The sequence below is a fragment of the Pristis pectinata genome, chromosome 11, assembly GCF_009764475.1.
Source record: "Pristis pectinata isolate sPriPec2 chromosome 11, sPriPec2.1.pri, whole genome shotgun sequence".
In the NCBI taxonomy this organism is placed as follows: Eukaryota; Metazoa; Chordata; class Chondrichthyes; order Rhinopristiformes; family Pristidae; genus Pristis; species Pristis pectinata.
Window position 1 is genome coordinate 32,674,416 of NC_067415.1, and position 12,071 is coordinate 32,686,486.

At 43.5% G+C, this 12,071-nt stretch overlaps 1 non-coding gene across 1 annotated transcript; it reads right to left on the minus strand.

Moving 5' to 3' along the window:
* Window positions 1-456: 456 nt before the first annotated feature.
* On the minus strand, window positions 457-528 carry trnac-gca (transfer RNA cysteine (anticodon GCA)). Its single transcript has one exon. It is a non-coding gene; the product is annotated as a tRNA-Cys (tRNA).
* Window positions 529-12,071: the final 11,543 nt, after the last annotated feature.

Here is a 12,071-nt window from a genome sequence, read left to right on the forward strand (position 1 = left end):
ATATCAAGCATGATCCCCATCTAACTCATCTCATCTGCCGATAGAACTATTTTCTCTCTAGAAACGGAATTCTTTTCAGAGGACCGTATTAAGATGTTTGTAATGCATGGTTAAAATAAGCACAAATCCATGTATAAAGACACCTTCAAGTTTATTATGTACATCTTGTTTCTGCTTTGCATAAATTGAAAAGAGGTCATATACTTTAGATTTAATATAACTGAATCTTGTTTTAATAATATATGGCAGTTTAAAAAGTACAAAATAGTAAATACAGTTCGTCAGGAGATAACAAAAAGAACTGTTGAAAAGGAGGGGGCTTCCGGATTTGAATTTGTGCATATACTTTAGATATAATATATATAACTGAATCTTGTTTTAATATAACGTGACAGTTTTTAAATTACAGAATAATAAATAGAGTTGGCCAGAAAATTAAGGACATGCCAAAAAAAGAGGGGGCACCCGGATTTGAACCGGGGACCTCTTGATCTGCAGTCAAATGCTCTACCACTGAGCTATACCCCCTTAGACATTGAAGAGGTTGTAAATATATCTACTTCACAAAACGAACGTGTGTTCTGGTTCGTTCCGATGTGGAAGGTCGTTCACTTATAACTTCTAATCTTTCAAGAACTCAATGTAACCATTCGAAAATCGATTCATCAATTCAATTATCTACGTCCCACACACTCACTGTGACGCCCACTGGTCGAATGTTGATACAGCGAGAGTGGAATGCTGCCCCCTGTAGATTCCAGACAACACAGCGGCTCCAGCCCGATTCTCCCTGAATGGAGGAGACCAGTTTTTTTTTGGCCTTTTATCCCCAGGTCCCTATTTTAAGAGATTTTTTGTTTGCGGGTTCTTTGTCTTAGAATAAATTTATTTAAAAACTTGAAACCTGTTCCTAGTCTCTGCATTTCTCTCTTGCAAGCCAGAGGCCACTGGCTGCTTCCTCTCCCGGAACATCCAGCCAGAAACGTAACAAGGAGAGAGCAGACAGTTGGCATAAAGGAACTCTGCCCCACCATCCTCTACAACCCACTGCCTGGACCTGTGAATGGCCACCTTGGCTCGGCCCTGCAGCAGATTGTTGAGGAAGTTCCAAGCCCAGGTCGTCGCCCTCTGAACCCCGTGTCCAAAGTTCAGAGGTGCGGGACTGAAGTGTTACCACAACCAGATGAGCAGCCCCTTCAGGTATTCAAGGAGGGGCTGCAACGGGGCACATTCTTTACATACGTGGAACACTATGTAACACAGATTCAGCCAAAACACTGAAGTGACAGGAGGACTGGGAATCCATGAACCAGTTTAAAAATCAGTTGTATGGGACTACATTCCCCCAGCTCCTCAATCTAAATAGGGAGGGGGGCACTTGTGTTACAGAGACTTCCTCTGGGGATTGGACAGTAGATGAGGACGTGGAGCATCTGCAGGGACAGTCCACGCAAAACATCCTTCCATGCAGTGCAGAACAAGATCGGCCAAGATCACTCCATGCTCTTGAGCCCTTTCAACACCCATGAGGTTTTAGCTATGAGCTTATGTGACTCCCAGCTCCTCCTCCCCTGTCCAGATCATCCTAGAGGAGTGGGGGGAGGGCAGCACTCTGACTGGAGGCAATGATGGCCCCAGCTCTGATAAAGTCTCTGTCAGCTCCATCACAGAGGCACAGATGGTGCCCTGGTAGAAAAAAAATGTTGTGGTGCAGACCTACTGAGAGGATGATCTCCATCCAGGTCTTTCCGCAAGGTCTGCAGGTGGAGAGTCACAGCCAGGCAGGCACCAAATGACCATTCTCCTCAATCAAGAGAATAAGAAATGTGACAGAGATCCAGTTTTCCCTCTTGCCTCAGAAGAAATCGACAAGCCTTTCTGGATCTTGGCAGCAAAGGCAAGGGTGGGATCAAAGTGACCACTGATACCACAGTGCTAAGACCTCCAGTTGGTTTATGACCAGTACTTACCTGGCCCCTATAGGAAAACACTCAGAGCAGTCCTGTCCAGCAGCCTAGCAGATCGGTGACTTTTGCCTCCAACCTTGCAGTTTGCTGGCCAGGCTTCCTTTGTGAGGCTCAAATAGACTCCTGGGAAGTGCCTGGTGCTTCATAAATGCTCTTATCTCCTCTGGGAGGGAGTCCAATCACCATTGACCCACCGGGAGTCTGGAACACTTCTTCCAATTGATCCATACAGTGGATGCAGTGGAAAAGACCTGTTGTCACTCATGCATACTCGGCAGGTTAGCAGGATGCTTGACCATGTCATTGATGTAAGCCGAGAGGATGACCTCTGTACCCCGCCGGCACAGTAACAACCCCATCCCTCCTGTGTCTTCTCCCACAAGGATACAGAAGTGGCTCCATGCAGATGGAATACAATTGGCCTAACATGAGTCATCACTGAAACACTCCACTCTCAAAATGAAGGGACATCATCAAAGACCTGTTAAACTTTCACAGCCACTCTGAGTCAGCATGAAAAACCAAACCCAGGGGGCCTTGGATTGCTGGGCGCTGTGTTTTCCTCCATCGCGGGGTCAGGTGTCCAGATGGGAAGGAGAGCATAGCAGTGAAGGTCAGGCCCTCCCACCCGAGGCCAGTGCTGCCTGGGAGCTGCGTCACCCACAGGTACCAGTGAAAATATTGTAGGTATTTCCCCATCTTCTGCGCCCACTGGCATTGATGGGCCAGAGGAGAGTAATCACTCCCTGCCTCAGGACCTGGGTTGAACTGAATGAAAAAGCACACAGTGTTATGAAGACTAGTGGTAAGCTAGAGAATGGGGAACCAGTAAGGAATGAGTGAAAAATTATAAAGAGGAAGGACAGAGTAAGAGGGTAAACTAGCAAATGATATTCAAACAGAATAAGGGAGCATCTACTTCAGATGGAGATGAAGAGGAATTTCTTTTCTCAGAGGATGGGGATTCTTTAGAATTATTTCCCCAGAGAGCTCTGAAGGTGGAGTCATTGAATCTACTCCACACAGAGATCACAGAAATATTTGAACTACAAGGGAGTCAAGAAGTATGGGGTGAACAGGGGAAAGTGGTGCTGGATTAGATCTGCCACAATCTTATCAAATGATGGAACTGGTTTGAGGGGCGGACTGGCCTGCTCCTGCTCCTGTTTGTTTCCTTATGTTCTTATGCACAACTGGATTCTCAAAGACACTGCCTGTTACCCTTGATACAGCTGTACGTTTGCCAAGAAATTCTGGGAAGGATTGCCACGGTCATTTTTGAGGTTCATCCCATAAACAGCGTAACACAGGACTCTGTGACCTATAGGGTTCCGAGGAGCAGAAACCGAGACACTGAGACAAACATTAACTGCTGCTGGAGGATTGATATTAACTCAATGAATGGGTATTTGGTCTGCCTGAAACTTCCAGATTTTCCAGTGCTAGGATCTGTCCATAATCAAACACTGCAGGCTGGCACATTTCAAGATGCTTGAGTAAATGCAGAGGGATAAGCTGAAGCTTGGAGAAAGGCCACAACCTGGGGTCCTTGTGCCCCTGACACTGAGGGTCTGGTACTTGGAATGGATATGGAAGAAAAACTGACGTCATGGTGTAAGCATGTAAGCAAATGGAATAATGCAAAATGAATCATGATTTAGAAAGTACTATTATATAAATTTGCAAACCATAAAACAAAGAATATTTGGGGAAAAAATAGTTGCCTGCTAATTTGCTCACTGTATGCTTCTAATTTAATCCAAAACTGATCTTCTACTTTATTTCATATTAGTTGAAAAGAAAAGGAGAAAACTATGAATATTGCAAATCTTAAAACTGACAAAAGATTGGTGAAGTTACACAGCAGCTGAAAGAGAAATTCACATAAAGGTTTTAGGAGAAGCTGACTCTTGCTGAACATTAACCTTCTTAACCTTCTGAGCTAAAGTAGCATATTTCTCTTCCAGCTTCCAACAGTCAATACCACAAATTCCTTTATTTGGCAGATAGCAATTTCTGAAATTGGATGTTCATTTCACCTCTAAGCTGTAAATACAACCCTCAATTATTTTCTGCCGATGTTTAATTCACCAGCTTTGCTACTGTTACCATTGCAGGGATTAGCATAGCACCTCAAGGTAGGTTATTTGGCTAACTTTGATTCATCCTTTCTGATGTTACAATAGTTAACAGATATCAGGCAGTTAACATTTCACAGATACTTGTATGGTTGCTGGACCAAGCAATTAAAGCGAGTGGAACATGTGGCCATGTAATACTGGTTGTGTACATCATAAGGATTGTAGCATGTTACTAAGTGCTATCTCTTTATGCTGCAACAATGTTTGGGGATAAGCTTCCAAAAAGTCTCTCTCCCCATGAAAATTACTGGCTTGACTGTGGAGCAATTGAGAAAGGTTTCAGGTTTCAAGTATTTTTGTAGTCCTTGTTTTGAACAGAGCACTCTGTTAATTTAACTCATCCTCCAGCACCTCAGTGACACTGATATACTGAGGTCTAATCTTAGCAGGGTAGTATGGTACAGTATACTATGTATTTTATTTGCTCTTTCAGTTTGATGGAAGGACATTGGCCTAAAATGATTCTCTCTCCACAGAAGTTGCCTGATGCTGTAATTGGTATTGGTTTATTATGTCATTTGTACCGAGGTACAGTGAAAAACTTGTCTTACAAACTGATCGTACAGGTCAATTCATTACACAGTGCATTGAGGTAGTACAGGGTAAAAACAATAACAGAATACAGAGTAAAGTGTCACAGCTACAGGGAAGTACATTGCAGGTAGACAATAAGCAAGGTCAAACAAGGTAGACTGTGAGGTCAAGAGTTCATCTCACCATATCAGGGAACTGTTCAATAGACTTATCACCGTGGGATAGAAGCTGTCCTTGAGCCTGGTGGTACGTGCCCTCAGGCTTCTGTATCTTCTGCCTGATGGGAGAGGAGAGAAGAGAGAATGACCCGGGTGGGTGGGGTCTTTGATTATGCTGCTTCATCAAGGTAGCAAGAGGTATGGACAGAAGTTGCCAGAAGGTGCCAGAAGTTCCAGCATTTTTGCTCTTATTTCAGATTTACAGCATCTACATATTTGTGTTAACTTTCAGGCGAGGTGATATCACTATACTGCAGGTGAGAGTGCAACAACTGCCCTTGAACTTCCAGGTTCCAATGATCAAAGTTTAATCAGACAAGTTTCCTCTGACTGTAACTGGGTAAAAGCGCAAGTACCTCTACCACCGTCATACACTTTGGATGGGGAACTTCAGTGTCCTTCAGTACAATGTGTCATCAACACTACCCATGACTGGAGGAGCTGAAGGACACAATGGCAGGTGGTGAATGTTCCAATGTGAGGGATAAACCCACATGACCTCATCCTCACCAGTCTAACTGCTGCATTTGTATCCATCCAGAACAATGTTAAGAGTGAGATGAAATTCTATATTAACACCAAGGACATTCTCCATTGCATAAAATGGTGTAATGCCAAATAGGAAAGATCAGAACAAACTATCCATGAGATGTTTTGGGCTGTTAGCAGTCACAGAATTGTATTCCAACACATAATTATGCAGTCTCCCTCTGCCACTGCTTTGAAACCAGTGATCAAGCTTGGTTCAATGAGGTTTGTTGAAGAACATGCCAGGAACAATCGAAAAGTACCTGGTGAAGCTGCAACACAGGACCACCTGCATACAAAATAACAAAAGGAGCATGCAGTGGAGCTGAGCAGTCTCACAACCCACAGCTGATAGCAAACTTCTGTGAAATCCCACCACATCAAATTGTGAATCGTGGTGGGCAAGTAAACCCTAATGTGTGGAGGTTGTTCTCAATAATGGTGGAGTTCAGCACATAAACACCAAAAACAAGCACCAAAAAGGGCAGTGTCCTAGGCCCAACCATATTTAGCTTCTTCACCAACGATCTTCCTTCATATAACATCAGAAGTGGAGGGTGCTCAAACATCAGGATGCTCACCAGTGATGGTGTGATGTTCAATTCCACCTGTAATTACTCAGAAAATGAAGCAGTCCATGGCTGTATGCAGCAAGACCTAAAGAATATTATTGCCTGTAAGATTTGCAAACAGCCTCAGCCAGAAATGTTCAGCTTCCTTCTGAGGACTTGGAATCATAGAAGCCAGTCATCTGCAAATTAGATTTATCAAGAAATAATGGAAAGAAATGGTACTGCAAAGACAACAGGACAAGAGAACAGCCTGGCTGATGTGCTATAGACTTGTACTTCCAAAGAAGAGAAACAAAGGATTGCAGATGTTGGAATCTAGACGAAAAACACAATGATGCTGGAGGAACTCAGCAGGCCAGGCAGCATCCCGTGGAGAACAGCAGGCAGTCAATTTTTCGGGTCAGGACCTTTCTTCAGGACTTCAGGAAATACTTCCATCTCTAGCCAAGTTGTTCTTGCATCAGCACTGTGGAAAATCGCCCATAAAAAGCAGGACAAATCCAGTCTACAGCAAATGATGGAAGAGTTCAAAAGCAATACTAGGTGGTGGCACTTGCCGATAATGTGCTCAGCTATGCTCGGTTTGATTTTTGGCATTAACACTTGACTCCAGGCCTCATCATAGCTTAACATGGATAAAAGATCCCTTGACATCAAGGCAGCATTTGCCTCAGCCTGGCATTCAATAACCTTGGAACGCAATGGACTTCAAAAGGTAAACATCACTGACTGGAGTCAAACCTCACACATCGAATATGGTTGCAATAACTGGAGGTCCATCACTGTGGCCCCTGGACATTGCTGCAGGAATTTGTCAGGCCAGTGTCCTAGGCCCAACCATCTTTAGCTTCTTCACCAATGATCTTCCTTCATATAACATCAGAAGTGGAGGATGCTCACCGATGATGGTGTAATGTTCAATTCCACCTGTAATTCCTCAGAAAATGAAGCAGTCCATGGCTGCATGCAGGAAGACCTAAAGAATATTATTGCCTGTGCTGATAAGTGGCACTAATGGTGGTCAATGATCACTTTCAATAAGTGAGAATCTAACAAACCAGCCTTGACTTTTAATAGCATTTCATTTTAATGTCCCCACCATTAACATCTGAGGGTTGGGGTCACCACTGACCAAAAACTTACTGAACCAAGCACATAGATGTTGTGGTTACAAGGCAGAGGCAGGAGGTGAGAGTGTTGTTGCTCCAGAAGAAACGTTTAACTCATGGTAAGCCAAAATTGGGCAATAATTGAAAATTCTATCCAAAGATGCTCTGGAAAACCAAGTGTCAGTGCTGAACTTTTCAAACAGATTGTGAGCTGAAAGAAAATCCTGGAATACTTGTTTATACCAACACAAACTTTTCTTCTGGATTTCCTGGTCGGATCATGTCACCAAAAGCTACCAGTCATTGCATTAACAACAAGATGGCTCCCATGTGTGCCTATTTTTGTCTCAAACAGGCTTTAGAAATGTAAACAGGGAAAAGAACTATTAAGACCCTCTTAGAATCCTGATTTTCTCAACATTTGTCCTGTCAAGATATCATTGTTGTGCCAACATCTGGACCTCAAACATTCCTATATAGGACAATTTGTGGTCTTGCATCAGGCAAATAGGATGGAGAGGGTACAATCAAAAGGGAAGATGACATCAGTCAAATTGCCCTCCGTGTTATTTTCAGACGATAAGGGAAGGGGGGGGGAGGTGGTTCTGGATGATCATTGCCAGTTTGCAAGGGACTGCAGGTGGGATTGGTCATCTGTATGGAAGCAGAGAGAGGTACAAGCTAGTGTATGTCATAAATTATAGTTAAGTTTAAAGCATTGTAAAGTACAGAATACAGAAATCAGATTGGTGTACAAAAGTTGTAGTATTTTATACCATCTGCAGTAATTTCACATAACATCTTATGTCATATCATTTGTAGTGTTTACATTATTTTACTTGTAACATTTGCTCAGTTTTAATAAACTTCTTAAAAGATTTCTGGGTTGTGCTGCTCCCTGAGCCTTGACTAGATTTTCCCCATGCAGATGGGTCCAGTTTGAACTCAGGGAATAGGTGCAAGAGAAAGCTACCCACACCTGCAGTGAGCGTCTCACATCCTGACCCTCCCATCCTTTCACAATCTATAGCACAAGTCAGGAGAGTGATGGAACTCTACCCATCTGCCTGGAGGCGTGCAGCTCCAACACCACTGAAGGAATATCATCCAGGAGAAAGCAAGCTTTGCTCCTTCCACCATCATAACAAAATGCAGTTATTCACTGGGGTTACTCCAACATTACCTTCCAAGCCCATGACCCCTCTCACTATGAATAAGAGGAGCAGGAACATAGGAATAATAGCACCTGTAGACTCACCTCCAAGTCACAGACCGTCCTGAATTAGAAATATATTGCTGTTCCTTCATCACAACGGGATCTAAATCCTAACACTCCCTGCCAAATAGCATTTTGGGAACAACCACCAGTAGGAATAGAGTGGCTGAAGAAAGCAGCTCACCGCCACCTTCTCCTCAGGGAAATTATGGATAAGCATGTTACACTGGCTTTGCTGAGATGTTCATCTGCTGAAAATGATTACGAGAAAGGTACTGAGCTGGGTACTCAGAAATAACTTCAGAAAAAGAATAGCATTTTGAAAGCAGAGAACATTAAGATCTAAATAATTAATTTAACTAATTCTGGGCCTGGCTTGCACAGCAGGTGAGATTTTGTCCTCTTCCCTTTGCACATACTTCTGAATTTTGGGGTTCTTTTTCTTACTTGTTTTGAGAATATTTTATTGACTTAATTTTGGCAGGCTAAACTTGATCAGTCATAGATTAAAGTATTCATGATTTGGTAGTAAATACCAATTTATGAGTCATAGGTTGGTTAATGCAGTAAATGGAAATGAGATTTGGATGTAGTGTGAATACTGTTTTGCCATTGGGATGGACACATATTGCTGTGTCAAAGTGAGAAAAATTTTATTCCACATTGTTCAGTGTTAGACTCAGCTTGGATGCCTGATATAAGAAAAGCATCAGCCTTATCCTGGTGAACACAAAAATTCATTAGAAGATTTGGAAAGGAAATAAATCACATACATTGTTAGAGCCTTTGTTGTACTGCCAACTATGTGCTTAGACTTGCATTGATAAAAAAGTCCAAAAAGTCATATTGTGTTGCTCTGATCTGCTTGTTGAGTTATACTGGTTGATAGAAAAATTACTCCCATTTACAAAAATAACCATGTTTCAGCAAGTCCTGTAGAAAAATGAGCTGCAGAAAATGAAAGACTCAAAATATTTCATTATCATGGATGAATTGGTTCAAGCCTCCTGCATTCTAGTGCTGTAACTTTGGTGAAAGATCAGCTTAAACTGCTTGTGTGGAAACAGGAAGTTTGCTGAAGTTACAATGGGAGAAACCCAAGGAAATTTACCCCAATACTGCACCTCAGCGTGCCCACTAGAGCAGCAGTGTTTCTACAGAGTAAACTGGATGGCCTGGAAGTGAGCACAGAGGTTGTGATGGCACAGATACGTAGTCAAGAGTTAAATAGACATTAAGTTTAACTCAGTTTGGTTCACTTTCAGAGAGGTGCTGGGGAGAGGGATGGAGTCTGTGTCGAGTGAACAGGCACTGGAAACAGTACTTTTTGTGACAGGAACTGGAAATAGTATTTTTTTGGGATCCAGGTCAAGGCCAGTTCTGTCATTCCTAATTGTCCTCAAGAGGATGGTGGTGCAGTAGGGTTAGGGTTAGGTTTCTTGAACTGGTACTTGGCCATTAAGTACCAGTTCTGCCCAGAAGGACATTAGTGAACCATTTTATGATAAAATGGTATTTTTGTGGTCATCATTACTAATGATTAGTTTGTAGCGGTTGCTACCGCGGAATAAAACAAGACTCGACTCGGAGGATTGCCAAACAGAACTGGTTTATTTTCCCGCCTTGTGCGGGCCCTTTAAGGGAGAGAAACTCCCGCCCAAAAAACCGGCAATGACGTAAGTCCTACGTCATCAGGACTTTCCCGCGCGCGGGTTCTCCCCGTCGCTCGGAAAGACGAGGCCCGCCGCCATCTTGGGCCTCGTCGCTCCGACGCCGCCCGACCCGACTGCCGAGCCGGTTCGCCCGACTAGACGGTGAGTCGCCACAAGTTCTTTATTAAATTCCAGAATAACTGAATTTAAGTGCCACATTAAGAAATTTCATGGGACCTGCACTTGGGTCTCTGGATTACTTTGGATTACTACTCCAGTAACTTAATCACTGCACCACCACCATTACACCAACATGCATTGCAACAGTTTAGGAATAGTGAGGTGGTCGAGAGAAGTGAAGTAGAGTGGGCTGATGTTAGCATAAATGTATTCTCTCTTCCCATAGACTACATATGAAACTGAGGGAGTGGCATTGGCTCCATGGAGCATGCACACCGTTGCCCTCTTTCAGGACAACGGCATTTGTGACCCTGTCACTGCTGGTTCCTTTGCTGTTGCTGGTCACCCAGCTAGCCAAGAACTGCTGCCATCCCAGGTCTTCTGGATCTACAGCTACTTGGGGTCATCTGAGGCCACACAGAGTGACCTTTACATAAAGATGGCAGCCTTCCACCAGCCAGGATTTTGTTTTGCATGGTGGCCAAGTGGGAAATGCGGTGAGCATCGATGGTAGTGAGTGGGAAATTGGTTTTGTTAATGGTATCACACTGGGATAATTTGTTGACCGACAGCCTGGCAAGAAGCGGACCAGCTAGGTTGCTTTCTCTTGCTCCTTCTGATGCTTAGACACTTACCATGCAGCTGGTAGCAAGGGCTATCACCTCACATTGCCCAGGTCGAGGTTCGTGCTGCAGGGCATCACTGATCCCGATTCACCCTCCACTGATTAATGCTGAGCTTCACTGATGAGCTAAAGGCAGCTGAATCGTTATTTTGGCATCCTGATGACCTGCTTTATCTCATTCTATGGGCAGCTTCACTCCTTTCTTAAAAAAGAGCTTGATTTATACAGCACGGTAACAGGCCCTCCCAGTCCAACAAGACTGCACCACCCAATTACACCCACGGTAACCTATTAACCCATACATCTTTGGAATGTGAGAGGAAACTGGAACACCTGGAGGAAACCCATGCAGTCACAGGGAGAACATACAAACTCCTTACAGACAGTGGTGGGAATTGAACCCTGATTGCTGGCGCTGTAATAGTGTTACACTAACTGCTACTCCTGTTGTATGTTGGATTATGCACAGACTTCTGCTACTGGTACTGAATACCTTTGTCACTCAGTACTCACCTTGGTTGATAGTGGTGGCATAACTGCAGGATAAAAGTGTCACCACTGTTGCCAGGATACACAGAATCATAGAACGATGCAGCACAGAAAGAGGTCACTTGGCCCATTATGGCCATGCTGACTCTTTAGAGATAATCCATTAGTTCCACACCCAGTCGTTACCCCATAGCCTTGAAGATTTTACCCCACTGTATATTTATCGAATTCTCTCTTTAGAGCCATGATGGAACCCGATTCAATCGCAACTGCAGACCGTGCATTCTAGATTCCAGCCACATGTTGCTTTAACAAGATTTTCCTCAAGTAATCCTCTCCCCCATGTTACATGTATGACCTCTTATCCTTGACCCCTTCACCAGGGAACAGCCTCCCACTATTCACTCTGTCCAGACCGCTCATCAATTTTTATATTTCCTTCACATCTCCTCTCAACCTTCTTTTCTCAAAATAAAATCGACTCAGCCACTCCAATCGATCCTTGTAACAATGGTCCCTCATCGCAGGAACAATTTTCATAAATTTTTACTGGCCTCTCTGATGTCTTTGTGACCAGACCTGAGCACAATATTCCAGTTCAGGCCAGATCAACATTTTACAAAGGTTTGGTATTCTCCTGCTCTGTGCCTCTATCGATAAAGCCCAGAACAATGTGTGCCTTATTAACCTTTTTCTCAACCCGTGCTGCCACTGTACCAGCTGAATCTAGAAGGAATGCAATTCACGTTGGTTGGGGTAAATCTAAAAGCAAACCTGCAGCACCACAAAAGTGACAAATGCAATGTTAAACTGTAATATTAGGAAGCCTGCAATTATTGC